The sequence below is a fragment of the Panthera onca genome, chromosome B1, assembly GCF_046562875.1.
Source record: "Panthera onca isolate mPanOnc1 chromosome B1, mPanOnc1 haplotype 2, whole genome shotgun sequence".
In the NCBI taxonomy this organism is placed as follows: Eukaryota; Metazoa; Chordata; class Mammalia; order Carnivora; family Felidae; genus Panthera; species Panthera onca.
Window position 1 is genome coordinate 170,058,343 of NC_138342.1, and position 12,752 is coordinate 170,071,094.

The 12,752-nt window shown below is 50.6% G+C and overlaps 1 protein-coding gene across 1 annotated transcript in view; it reads right to left on the reverse strand.

Moving 5' to 3' along the window:
- LOXL2 (lysyl oxidase like 2) overlaps positions 1-12,752 on the reverse strand; it is a 93,312-nt gene that overhangs the window by 43,432 nt on the left and 37,128 nt on the right. The window lies entirely within an intron of this gene.

Below are 12,752 nucleotides of genomic sequence, written 5' to 3' on the forward strand. Positions count from 1 at the left end.
GAGAGAAGGGGGATGGCGTGGAGAGAAGAGGGGAAGGAGAAGCTAGGTGCAGGGGCCCAGGCCTGCCCAACAGGGAGGTAGGGATGGACACAACCACCGGGCTATGGAAGGAAAGATTCCAAATGAGTTGAGGCCCTCCGAAAGCCCACTCCTTGCCTCCATTTCCACGCCCACCCCCATCCATCTTTCTGTGGAAGTGATGAAAGAGGTAGGACCCCGACAGGAGGAAGTGGAAAAAGGCTGGGCATGGGGGGCTCCTGCCTCACTGCACTGCAGGCTCTCTTCCCCACACCCTAACACTGAGTGGCAATGCCCCTGCCCCAAGCCTACCCCAGAGGTCCAGGAATTTGGTAGAAGGACAGAGGGCCTCGAGAGGCCAAACTGGATGAGAGAAATGGGGGGCTACCTGGAGTTAGTGATACCTGTGCTCACCCAATCTTCCCCCAAACACTAGGGGAGCTCCCTCCTTAAATCTCTCAGTTCCAGCCCCTCCTCTCTCTGCCCCTGCCCAATGGCACCACCACTGGCTCTTGCAAGGCTCCCTGAGTCCCTGTCTCCATCTCCCTCTTCTATCTGCCACAGGGCAGCCACCAGAGCTCCTTCAAAAACACAGCTATCTTGTCCCTTAAATATATAGTAATGCCTGATTTACTTAGTGAGGTGCCCACAGCCGGTCACGACTAATTCCACCTATGCCTCCAACCCCCTCACTGTCCCCAGCCCCAAATCCATACTCAGATATGATGAACTGCAATATAACACTAACAGACTAGTGTGTGAGCCCCACAAGGAGCGTTTTAGGTACATTCTCTTACTTAATCCTCAAACAATAGAATGAAGTGCTCCACAACTCTCACTATCTTGTTTTCCTAATAAGAAAACTGTTTGAGTCCACTGATCTCCCAAGAACCACCTAGGGGCAGGGAGTGCAGTGTGGGGAGCTCCCTGAGCTGGGCCAGCGGGGGAGAGGGGTGGGGCTGGGCAGGGGTGCCGGGAGGGAGGATCCTGGCAACCTGAGTGCCTGAGCCCCTGTCCAGCCAGGATGCAAATGAACCATGAGGTTGAACAGAACCATTATTTGGGTGCCCGGGGATTCGTGTCTCCTCGCCCTGGCTGCAGAGCGCACAGCCAGGCCCTGTTTCTGCAGTCCGGCAAGGCAGTGGAAAGTATGTGGGCCGGGAGCGATGGCATTTGGCCCTGGTTCCTTTCCATGCAGAGAGGAAGGAAAGCGCCAGGGGCAGGATTATGTTTGCCAGCTTGGATCCTGGATCCTTTACAGCCTCCATTCAGGCCACAGGACCTGTGCCACCAAGACACGTGGACAGGGGCAAGCCAAGAAAGGGCCTGAGCTCTGGACCAGCCTGTGGGTCAGCCCCCTCCTGCCCCTTTCCCCTTCTGGAGGCAGGGCTGAATTCCAGTGTGCAATGCGTAATGCCCAGAAGGAAAGTTACCACTGTGGCACCGGCCCTGTGACGCTACAGGGCGGCAGGCTGGGCCTGACTTCACCAAATTCACAGATCCTTCCCTCCCCACTCCCCCCTTGCCATGGGGCAGCAGTGCAAGCTCACTAAGGGGAGAAGTCCAATGTGACCCTGGACATCCAAGCTCCAACCGTGGGAGAGCAGACGCAGCAGACCCACATGCCCTCGTCTTGATGCAGGCTGGCATGTCTTCTGCAGAAGTATGACAGCTGTGGGAGGGAGGGGGCAGGTGGGCTCAGGATGTGGGAAACGAGGCTTGGAGAAGAGAATGTGCTAGAGCGAGGTGTCCTGGTCCTTGTCTTTGACCTTATTCTTCCACCAACTCCGTGTGTGTGTGCGTGTGCACGTGTGTGTGTGCACGTGTGTGCGCGCGTGTGGAGTGTGCGTACACGCGCGTGTGTATGTGTGTGGAGTGTGCATCTGTTTGTGCACCTATGCGGTGCAGGAAAGGTCCAGAGGGACTCCTTCCCTCCAGCACCTAAAAAAGTGGTCAGGGTCAGGGCTGTTAATTTCAAAATGGAATGTTTTCTTTTCTCCCTCATTTCATCAGGCGCAAATTCACTTCATTCATTCATTCATTCAAAAAAAATACAGTGTTTGCCCTCCATGGACCTTGTCAGGCTTCTCCCAATGCCCCAAACGCAGGGCCCTGTCTCTTCTCTGAATAATGAAAACTGCGAGGGCCCTCAAATTCCAAATACCAACGAATTCATTATGCGTTCAGGCTCTGTGCCCACTCAAACCCCATGACACCCTCGGAGAAGGCTGATGGCACACCCCCATTCCAGGTGAAAAATGAGAAAACTCAGCGATGTTTTGCAACTTCTGCCAGTTCACCCAGCCAATAAGCAGGTAAACGCGGGTGAACATTTGAGTTCTGACTCCAAGCCTGTGCTCTGGACTGGTGGCCTCCTGCCCTCCCAGCCACACCCTGTCCATTGCCTGGTATTGAGTTGACACCCCCACCCCCACCCCGGGGCAAGGCCAGGGGCTCAGCTCCTCTGGGGCCTGCACATTCGAAGTCCTTCCTCCACCCTGGCTCTGCGGGAGGAACTGGGAGTCAGACCCAAGTGTGTACGTGAGTGGAGAGCTGCCTCCCAGCTGCTTGTGGACTCCAGCCAGGGGGCGGCAGGGAAGCCCTTCGTGGCACCCATTCAGGGCTCATTGCTAGCTAACGAGCTCACATAAGCTGCTCAGAGACCTCTGTGTAGGAAAACACATACACACATAACTTCCCTCCTTACCTCACTGCTGTGGAATCTCTTCCATAACCACAAGCGTTAGGATTTTTTTCCCCCCAGCTCAACTCCAAAAGAGAAGATTGGAAACACTAAAACATATACACGTTTTTCTTCTCTAACAAAGAGCTCTCTAGACTTGCTGGTTAATGTATACATTAAGCCCAATAGCCCAGAAGCTGGTAAGACAGCCGGCACATTTTAAACTTCGAGTCTGAATGCTGTCTCTCTCGCCAGAGACAACAGTTCACCCAGATCTCCGAAAAGGCCTTCCTCCAAGGAATGCACAGAACCTTCTAGACTTGTCCTACTCAGAACTCCTCTCCTCCCTAGCGGGGCGTGAGAGTGACGATCGCCCACCTCCAAAAGGGAAAATCAAGGTGCAGGGAGGTCAGGACCCTGCCCTGCTTCAGTCAGTGGGCTGCTGGGGAGAAAGCTAGGGAAGGAGCACCAAGGCAGCACTCCCAGCATTGTGCCTGCACGACATTTGCATTTGCAGCATCTGTGAATGCAAATTTCACAATGTGACAGTCTGGGGCTATGGCCAATGAGGAAAAATCACCAATTCTGAAAGTCTAGTGGAAGATTGCATCAGATAAAGATAACGGGGGGTGGGGGGGGGGAGTCCAGGCAAGCAAGCAAGCCTTACAAGGACGCACTTCACGATCGGAAAGCTTGGCACCAGGGGCAAAGCCCCCCTCCCTAGGCGTGCTTGTAAGGGCCCCATCTTCGCCCAACTATCCTCCTTCTCCCTGTTCTAGAAGTTGTCACTGAATATCAGCCCAGGCCTTCCCAGCTGAGAAGGCAACCAGGCGGTGGTGTCGAGGAGGGAGGACCTCGGCGGCAAGATACATGAGCACACCGTCAGCCCAACTAGGACGCACGGCTGGTTAATGGCACACAACCTCGGCTCGCTTAGCGAGACCCGTCCCTCCACTGCTGGTGGGTTCCTACATCTTGCTCTCTAAGCCCCCGGCTGGCTTTCTTCAGCTGTTTCAAAAACTGGCCTTCTAGGGGCGCCTGGATGGCTCAGTCGGTTAAGCACCTGACTTTGGCTCAGGTCTTGGTCTGGCAGTTCGTGAGTTCGAGTCCCACATCCGGTGAGCACGAACCCCATTCTGGGTGAGCACAGCCCTGCTTTGGGCTCCACATACTCTCTCTCTCTCTCTCTCTCTCTCTCTCTCTCTCTGTGCCCCTCGTGAGATTCTCTCTCTGCCCCTTGCTAACTTGTGCTCTCTCTCTCTCAAAAATAGATAACAACAACAACAATAATAATAAATCTTAAAAAAAACCCAACAAGATACAGATCCATTTTCCCAACCACCAGCCTGGCACCTTCCTCAGCACCTCACACCCAACACATCCAAGATACCCTCAACCTTTCCTCTGCCACCCCCGCCCACCCCCCCCACCTCCCCAGTCAGGCTCCTGCCCTTGCAGCTTGCAAGGCACAAGCTTCACCTGTCTTCTGCACCTTCCCCTCCAGCCACCCAGCGATGCCTTCTGGCTATCCATCACCACCCCATTTCCACCTCCATCTGCCAGTCAGGTGGCACCGAGAGCCATGGAAGTCAAAGAAAGGCACTGTAATTCTGCCATTTCACATAGGCCATGAGGGGGAATCGCTGCCCCCGGCCACCTCACACACGCCACCAACACACTCATCCACCTTGCCCACTGCGTGTCCACGTCTTGCTCCAAACCTTCCCGTGGCTCCCCAGGCCGTCGGCTCCCTGATTTGATCCATACCACCCTCCCCCTTCCCTTTTCCCAGCCAGTGACCTTCTCGCACTGTCAGGGATATCACTCCTTAAAGCCCGGCGCTGAACCTCCCTGCAATTCTCTCTTCCTTCTCTCTCCTGTCAGAGTCCTACTGACCTCAGGGACAGTCTCATCCACGCATCTGAAAACTGACTGTTGAGTGCTGCTACCCCCCCCAGGCACCGTGTGAGGCCCTGGGATGCACAGGCCAACCGGACAGGCAAGTCTCTTGCTGTCACTCACGACAGAGGAGGAAAGAGGCACCACCATCTCCTCCACGAAGCCCCCTTCCCCAAATATCTGGTCCACAGAGATTTGACGTCCTGTTCATTCCCCTGGCATTTGCTTTCTGAGCCAGTCAGTCAGTCCTTGACTTATGCTAACTGTCTTATACTATTAGTATTTATCTTTGCATCTATTTTGCCACCTCCTTGAATTGTGAGTCCCTCAATGGCAGAATTGTGCCTTACTCGTTTTTGTATTACCCATGGCTCCTAGTGCCAGACACGACACATAGGGGGTCCTCAAACATTTTTGGAATTAACCAATTATGATTTTTAAAAATCCAAATGCTAGGAGTTCAACTTAGCTGAAGACTGAGCTCCCAAGCCAAAATTTTAATAAAGACCGCCTTTATTCTTTGTTTAATGCAAAATAAACAACTAGGCAGTACTTGCTTCTCTTCATACCTGTGTGACTTACAGATGGACAAGCAGAACATCTACGCTTTATCCATGCACTCCCTCGTCATCTGGGCTATTAACACCCTCCCTGTCCTCTCAAAATCCGATGCTAAGGGAGCTACTGAGCTGAATGAAAAGCTGATCTGACCCCTCAGCACACGTCTGGATGTTTTCATCTGTAAACAGTAAGAGAGTAGTAGTAAAGTCTGGCTACACTGTACCTCCTTTCGATCAAATCAGGAATTCATGGAGTAAGGAGCCAAATAAGAAGTAGCATTCTCTATCTGGCGACTTCCAACCGGGTCAGGTGGATGAAAGGGAAGAGAGAAAGCGTTGCAGTGACTTCTGCTCCTCAGCTCTATGGGATGGACACCAGTCGGGGTGGGTGGTGTGGACAGTTGAGGTCATCCTGAGCCACCAGAGGAAAAAACCTGCAGTCTGTCTGGGCCCTCCTTCTATAAATCAAGAGCCTCGCAAGGCTGCTGGAAAATCGAATGCTCTGTGTTTCATTTTGCAACCTGAAAGCACCGGGGTAGGTCACAGAGACTGCTTCTTTGGAGAAAGCAAGCCCTGCTGTCTGCAGGAAGCTGGCAAGACACCTGTTCCAGCAACCGGCCCCTCCCACCCAGCAGGGGGACTGAGGCGGCAGACCAGCCAAGTCCTGGGCCTGACTCCCAGCTGGGGTGCCTACTGCTCCTCAGAGTAATCATCACCATGGTAACAAAGTAACGATTTGTGAAATTGTCTTTCTCCACTACTCCACCATAATCTCCAGGAAGTCAAAGCTGTCCACTTCTTCAATCTCTTTATTCCCAGTGGCTGGTGTTCAATTAAAATGTATCAAATGAATGCATGACCAGATAACGCATCCAACTGTCTTAACGGCCTCCTGGGAACGGAGTAGGGGGATTCCTTGGCACTGACCCCTCCGACATGGTTGAAGTCTCATCTGAACGGTTCCGGTCCATTGCAGAAGTGGGCTGGACCCCAGCAGCCCCACTCTAGTCACATCAATGGACTCCCCGTACAGAACGGATCCCCCAACCAGGGCAAAGAGAGTCGTTCTCCTGCCCACTACTCCCATATAGTATCCCTTCCATATTCTCTCCCTTTCCAAACTGCCACACATTTTCCACCCAATTTACACTGTTCAAAGTTTGAGTACATGCTGTCCATTCATTTATTTCACCTAAGATAAATTATAATGCTACTTATTTATTTCACCGAACAGATAAGTGTAATGCGGCTTATTCACATATGTCACCTCGCAAAGGATTATAAAGGTATTTATACTTTTCAAAGAGTCGTGTGAACACCACCCTGGCCAAGGATCCCGTTCCCAGTTTGTCAGGATGTGCACAATTTCACATATTTTGTTCTGTTATCTGCATAAATGCCCTTTTGCTTTCCAGATGCTATGACCTACTTTTAGTTGGGAAAATAGGTCACCCTGGAATGACTTCTTGTGTGCTCCTTGTGGTCGCTGGTAAGCCCTGACCGCATAGAGACTCAATAAACAGAATCATGGAATGTTAACCCCGGACAGGATCTTATACATCCATCCTCTGCCTAACCTCCCTGTGAGCTATGAGCCAAACTCAGGACAGCAATATCTGATGCTCAGCTCAACAACACAGCGAGGCTAGGGATTCAGAGGCTGTGGGCTTCCACCATGGCTCTTTACTCCCTTGCTGGACAGTCTGGCCACCATTTCTCCTCCTGCCACAGGAGGAGGCCATCCAGCTCTCCTGTGGCCATCAGGGAAGCAGGACTAGATTTAGGCTTGGAGAGACCACCAGCCTTGATACTGCACAGAGATGGGAACAGACCCTCTTTCTTTCCTCAGTCACCTGTTGTACCCTCTCTCTGGTGGAGGGGGAGGTAGGGGGAAAACTTTTGGCTGGAAAGTTCTCGGACCTTCCTAGAGGCCCCAGATGCAGCTGAGATAAGGCTGCGGCTGAGAGGAAAACCTTGAAGCATTCTGGCAGCTGAGTGTAACTAATAAAAACCTGGACTCCTGGAATTTTAAGAATTCACAGCAGCCTCAGCTCCTGTGGTTAAGAGAAGAAAGAGCTTTTTCAGGTCTCAGTGCCCTTCCAGAAGGATGTGGGAGCATAGAGGGTAAGGGTACCAGATTCTCTCAGCCCCGTCCTCTTCGTCCCTCTGTTGGCCTCTCCAGACCTCGGGGCTGCCTGCTGTCACAAGGAGAAACTGAGGCTTGGAGGCTAGGCCACACCTAAATCTCACAGCCTGGGGGTTCCCAATCAGTTCTGGTAACCTAACTGCCTTGGCAAAAGAGCCTTTAAAAAATAGGTAGGTAAGAAGGTGGTGTGGGGAGGCGAAGAAAAGGAAACGAGCTGCATGTTCCCTGATCTCACAACACACGGCCTCAGCCTTGAGCCCTTCTATGAGCACATGACTTAGCAATGTGCAAAACAGCCAGTGTAGAGAGCTTTCCTCAGGAGGGCATCTGGATTTGTAATCTCTTCTTATCTAATGCTTTTTCCAACTTGCCCACTGCCACAGACAGGAAACGAAGCCTCTCAATTTAAGAGCCTCTGAAATCCTGGGAGGTTTAGCTGGGGCTCTGTTTTCTAGGTTGAAAAAAGATCCATTTGCTTGGAACCAACGGTATTTTGCATTTCACGATTTGCTCCTGCTTGCCTCTTTCTGAGAAGGTTTTGGCCCGAAGGACTCGGGCCGTAGACTCCCTTGCCCTGTGAGAATGCTGCTTTACAGCGAGGTGTCCAGAGACCCAGGAAGGGTCAGTCACTCTGGACACACAGCTGCAGTTCTCAGGCTCCGCCAGACCAGAACTCAAGGGTCCTGACTTGAACTCCGGGGTCTAAAACAGGCTACACAGCAAGATGTGACAGTATAGTCTGTGTCAGCAAACTCGAGAACCGAGACCCCAGACCCTGCCTGGTGAATTTTCTGGATGCAATGAACCAATGGTGAACCAGTGGTGGGGCTAAGCTCCTGTAGCACTTCATAGTCTGCCAAGTATTTTTGTGGAAATCATCTGATTTTTCTTTCCCCTACAGAGTATTTAAAACTACCCTATAAATGGTGAGTGCATGTGGTGTCATTTTGATGGAGAAACCATCAGCACTCTGGGTCACAGACTGTCATAGCTGGAAGGGACTGATTTCAACCAGCTCGTCGTAATAAAGAGAATGGACTTGCCCAGGGTTCTGGCTGCTGGCCAATAGGTAGCTCAGGGTCCAAACCTGTGAACTCTCTCTTGGTGGGGTCAGTCATATAAAGGAGGTGTGCTTTCTCCCCTTCTTTAGAAGGGAAATCATGAACCATCAAAGAGCCCCCGAGGATGCCCCTAGCAGATGTAGGAGTCCACTGGAAACACAGTTAGCTCATTGAGTGAAATTCATCAGCCAGGTCCCTGGGCTTAGTGACTCATGCCTCTGGCATCCCAAAGTGGGATGAACTTGGTCTAGACTGAGGCGCAGTTTTCTTCCACTCTCTGCTTGGGGAATTCCAGTATACTCCAGAGATGGCACGAGCCTGTGAGGGTCATCTCTAATGGTCTGTGATCTGGTCCCAACCTCCAGGAGCCAATGAGCATGCATGTTGTAGAGCCCAACCACACCCTTCACAGCAGGGTGGGAAGAGATGAGGTGGGAAGGGGGGGCAGGTGTCCTCATCAGGTTCATTAGGTCAGTCATTTACCCCAGGGGTCACAAGACACAGACAGAGCGTTAACAGACATTTCACTTTGACCACACTCTACTCTTGGCCACTTTTGAATTTATGGACTCCAAACTGGGGAAGTCAAGGGAGGGCCTTCGGCGCTCACACTTTGATAGGGAAGAGTGAGAGCACAAAGTCTGCTCTTGCTTTCAAGGTCAAGCTTGTGGGGGACCAGAGAAGAGGCAGGGAGAGAGCCAGAGCACCCAGCACATATACCAGCCAGCATCCCTTGTGTGTGTGTGGGGGGGGGGGGGGAGAGCGAGCGAGAGAGAGACACCAGTGCACACAATGGTGTGCATTGCCAGCAGCCAGCTGTGGGCACCCCCATCATGGGCTGGGTGTATTTTCATAAATGCAGAGTTAACAAGGGATCTTAGAACTTGGCAATCACCTCATCCTGCTTCCTTCCCAGTGTAGGAATCTGGCTGCAACATTCCTGGCAGGAGGTCATCCCGTTCCTGCTGAATTACTCTAGTGACCAGGAGCTTGCTACTCACAGGGTAGCCCCATCCACTGTGGGTGGGGTAGTCTTAAGTGTTACAGAGTTTTCACCCTGAGCCGAAATCTACATCCCATCCATTACCTTCTTATCCATCTTGGTTCTGGGCTAGAAGAAATCAACATCTTCTCCATGGTAACATTTCAAATATTTTAAAGAGAGCCCACATGTCCCCCCTCCTCTCTTTTCTTTGACAGAGTATCTTCACTTCGTCATATGACATGGTTTCCAGATCCTGCTGGCCTGTCCCCTGGGTGACCTAGCTAAGAGATGCCCCCAGAACTGAACCCTGTACTTGGTTCTTGATCCAAAACAACAGAGTTTAAGGGAAGAATTCCATCAGCGCATCAGTGTACGTTTACTTTTTTTTTTTTTTTTTCTTTTTTACCAGCCATATCATAGCCTTGGCTTGTACTAAGCTTCAGTCAGCCAGTCCCCTTCAGGGATTTTAAAGATATAGTCAAGGCTTTCTAGTCACTCTCCCTGGCTTTCACTCTGTGGCTGATTTTTTCCCATGAACCTTGCTATAGGATCTTAAATTCATCCCGAATATATTACAGTTTGGGCCTTTTATCTCAACTTACTGAGGTTTTACTGAATCTCATTCAGTCATGTCATATTCCAGCAACTCCCCCCCCCCCAGTTTTGTGTCCCCTATAACTTTTATCAGTGCACATTTTAATCTCCATGCAAATTTCCACTGTAGGAGAGGCAGGAGCAAGGCCCCAGAAAATACCGCTGTGTTCACGCTGATTAGCCCACAGTTCTCCCAGGCACCATTAGTCATCACATTGTGACCCCACCTAACTGCACATTCACCAGCCTACACTTCTTCCTCTCATCCACAAATGTTTAATAGGGGACATTTCTTTAGCCAAGAGGAATGATTCCATGACTTCAGCTACTGACACAGGCTATTACATGAGGTACTTCAGAGAAACTTCTCAGCATCCCACAAATACCCCCTGTAAGGTGGGCCGGGCAGCTCCCTACCCATCAGGCTAGCTCTGACAGTAAACATGAGCTTTAGCTACAAAGTCTTAGATGCAGTGGTAACTCTCAAATGTTCTCCTCAGACATCTTGAGATGTGGGCCCTTTCATGACCTACGTTCAGCCGGTATCAGAAGGAAGACATTACAGGGGCTGCTTATCAGTTGAAAGTTTCCTCAGTGTCTGTGGCTGGACAAGAAAGCTCCCAGTCTGGCTCGTGCTAACCAGCCTGATTGTACGGCAGCAAGAGGGAGGACTTCTAGGAAGATGGAAAGTGTGGAATGCTTCAAACCAGTCATTCCCCAGGTAGTCCTCTCTAGGTTACTATAAACTTATTTAGGGTCTAGGTTCCCTGCCTCGGAATGATCCTCGGGGCTTTTTAAAGGCATGCATCTCGTCTTCTCAGGCTGTAAGGGCAGGAGGACAAGGGCCATGTTTTCTTTCCCTAAGGGTATGGCAGACCATGCTGTGTGTGCACCAGGCACCCAACGAATGTCCAGAATAAAGGTAGGTACTGAGCTTTTGTGATGGACTCTTAGCGCTTCCAAAATAAAAAAGTACTCCTTAATATATTTTGGGAGTTCACTTCTCTGCCTATTCTACCCAGTCAAGTTTCTGCTTTCTCTGCGAGCCAGTTTCAACAGACACTTCTCTGTTGGAGTGCCACTCATAGAGATCTTTTCCAGAATCGTTTTTTTCTAATGGCAGATGAGTCTTTTCATTCCCCAACCCCAAACCCACTGACATTTTGGCTCACCTTCTTTTTATTCAAGCTATCAATGACTTTCTTATGCCCAGAAGCCCGGATCTTCATTTGGCAATCCAAATGTATTATCCTGAGGTTCTTGGCTAAACAGAAGCCCATGAAAGATGTTATAGGGGCCCCTGGGTGGCTCGGTTGGTTAAGCATCCAACTTCAGCTCAGGTCATGATCTCACGGCTCGTGAGTTCGAGTCCTGCGTCAGGCTCTGTGCTGACAGCTCAGAGCCCGGAGCCTGCTTCGGATTCTGTGTCTCCCTCTCTCTCTGCCCCTCCCCTGCTCACGCTCTGTCTCTGTCTCTCAAAAATGAATAAATGTTAAAAAAGATAAAACTAAAATAAGGATGTTATCAGTAAAATAAAGATGTTATAAATAAGCTCATTTATCTATTAAGCATCTATTAAGATGCTATGAAGGAATGATTTGCTTCTATGTGCTGCTTATCACTGTTTCCTTTGATGTTTTATCCTGGGAGATTCTTCACTTTGGGGGATCACAATCTTTGGTATGCATTCCTAGGAAGAAGAAAATTGGGGGGTTGGAGACACTGTCCCCATCAGGTTCCTGGCACTATTTCTACTGGATACAACGGTGAATTAGCTATATCCCTTCCCCCCAGGACACATTAGAAAGATGAGCTAGATATAAGTGGGTGCCAACGATTCCGTATGAGGTTACAAGGAGTGGAGAGGGGGAAGTGTGAAACTAGGCTGGATGAGCCCATCCTCCAAATCAGAGACTTCACAGCAAAGCGAAGTTGCCATTGGTAACTGGGACACTAAAGCACGTCTACTCCTCAACAATCGCTTCTACTTCTCCCGGATAAAACAGCGGCATGTGAAGAGGGTCACATCCTCCTCTGGTCCGATCCTGCCAGCTGAGAGAAAGCTGGAAATCCTTTTGCTATACCGCAGGCTTGGACGAGTTCCCAGTGGACTCAGTGTGTTCTAGGAACATATGAGAAAAGAGCAGGATGGGATGACTCATGAGAGGAAAATGTAAAGACCACAGTCTGGGTAGAACTTCCTCCGGAGCCCAAATAGGGCAATTTCAAGTTGCCTTTCTTCAGAGTGGGTCCTGGGGTCAGCTAGAGGCTAAAGCACAGGGAAGGATCCTTGGCCTGGATTCATGGCAGATCCCAGAGTGCCCTGTGGGTGACGTCCACCACGTCCCTGAGGAGGCTGCCCACTCCTCCCGCCCTCAGCCCCACATACCTTGCACGTAAGGACAGTGCCATAAACGTTTACTGATTTTGTTGTTTGGGTGGAGAACTTGTCGAAAAGCTAACTTTGAAATTTAGCCATAAGTGTAGGAGGGTCACAAGTCCTTTGCCATTTCCAAAGGCTGACTTGGGTCAGGCTGGCAACATCAGAATCATCTGAGAGAGCTTTAAAAACTAGTCTCCTCCCCTAGTGGGAGATTCTGGTTCAGGAGGTCTGGGGTGAGGCCCCAGTATCTGCATTTTAAAAGTGATTCTGACCCCCAGCTCAATTTGGAAACAATGGTCCTTTGGTAGCCAGCCTCCGAGATGGCCCCCCCATAGTCTCCACCTTCTGTATTCACACTCTTGCGTAATCTTCTCCCACACTGTGTACATTGATCTGTGTGACCAACAGAGTATAGCAGAAATG